Below are 1720 nucleotides of genomic sequence, written 5' to 3'. Positions count from 1 at the left end.
CTTTCGTATCACTGGCGGATAATCAGACAAAATATTTGTCTGTACAGCATCAAATATGTCGTTGGAAAAACCATCGAGACCTCCAATATGGATGGATAGAAGGGTAGCCAAGGACCAGAGCACTAACATCTTTGATCTTGATCCCTGCAAAAAGCATTTCCATTTAATACCCATCAAGTTCCTCCTCTGCTTAGAAGAATACAATGACTCTCCCCAACCTACTTAAAAAAAAAATACCCACACTCCTCAGGCTGGCATTCAAATCCTTTTGTCGCCTAACCCTAACCTACCTTTGTAGTCTTTTCATCCACTGGTCCCTCCTTACACTCTGCTTCAGGCAAACTGGACTCTTACTTATTTCCTGAAAATACCCCATGCTTTCTTCCTTTCTTTGCATTTGTACTTGTTCTGTTCTTTGTACATCATTTGCCATCCCATCTCCTCCCTCTGTCCCCTGCAGAAGCCTTCTCATCCTTCAAGCATGGTGTAGTGAAAAGGATTGATATACTTGGGATCAGAAGATCTGAGTTCAAATCCTAGTTCTGACCCTTGATACCTGTGTTTCCCTGGGAAATCATTTAACCTCTCTCACTTCATCTATAAAATAAGAAGGTTGGATTAAATGACTTCTAAAATTCCTTTTCAAGCTCTAAATTTATGATTCCAAAGCCCAACTCAAATGCTATATATTGCATGCACATTTCACCAATTCTTTCGGTCAATAATTACCTTTTCCCTCTCAGAGATAAGTGGTATAGTGGAAGGAGCAATGGACGTGGGGGTTTGAAGATCTGCGTTCAAATCCAGATTCAGACACTTGCTAGCTATGTGACTCTGGACAAATCAATTAATCTCTGCCTGTCTCAGTTTCCTCATCTACAAAATGGGGATAATAATAGTCCCTATTTCCTAGGGTTGTTGTGAAAATAAAATGAGATAATATCTATAAAGCACTTTGCAAGCCCTCCAGTCACTAAATGCTATTATTATTATTATTATTATTATTATTATATCACAAAATGCTTTCTTAGCTCTTGGACTTTTATGCATTTACTATATCTTGGTTAATCTCAGAGCTTGAGAAGAAATCCCCCGAGAGGGCAGTGGGATACGGGTTGGCAATCTGGAGAAGAACTTGTCCTGTTGGCTTTTTTCCTAGGCAGAGAGATCAGCAGTGAGATGGACTATGCCTGCACTAAGAAGCATATTGTACTCTGCCAGCTGGTCAGGCATCTCCCTTCTCAGAGAGGCCATTTCTTTCTCTAAATGGAGATGTGTTCAGCCAAAGACATTTTCCAGACATTCTCTCCTGGGGAGTCTCAGTCCTGTTGCTTTGAGGGATTCTGATAATAGAATAAGAGAGCTGGGAAGAACCTTAACACAAAGATGTCTGAATATAGGAGGTAAAAATAACCTCAGAACAAGGAAGTTGGAAGCCTGAGCTATAAGGGAATTTGGAATACAGAACAGAGACTATCAGACTGGGAAGTGATTCTAAAGAAATGTTAGAATAAAAAAAACGATTGGACATACAAGAATATCAAAAGAGGAAGGGTCCTTGGAACATAGACTATGGTGGCATATCAAAGTAGAGCTAGGATTGCTTTGTAAGCCTGGGTATTAGGGATCAAGTCTACTCAGGACCAAATAAGCAACTTGATTAGTTTGTTCACAGATTTGACATTTGACTAATTTGGCAATAACTAAACTATAGTGAAAC

The sequence above is a fragment of the Gracilinanus agilis genome, chromosome 2 (assembly GCF_016433145.1).
Source record: "Gracilinanus agilis isolate LMUSP501 chromosome 2, AgileGrace, whole genome shotgun sequence".
Taxonomy (NCBI): Eukaryota; Metazoa; Chordata; class Mammalia; order Didelphimorphia; family Didelphidae; genus Gracilinanus; species Gracilinanus agilis.
The sequence above is the reverse complement of the archived record's forward strand: the minus strand, read 5'-3'. Positions refer to the sequence as shown.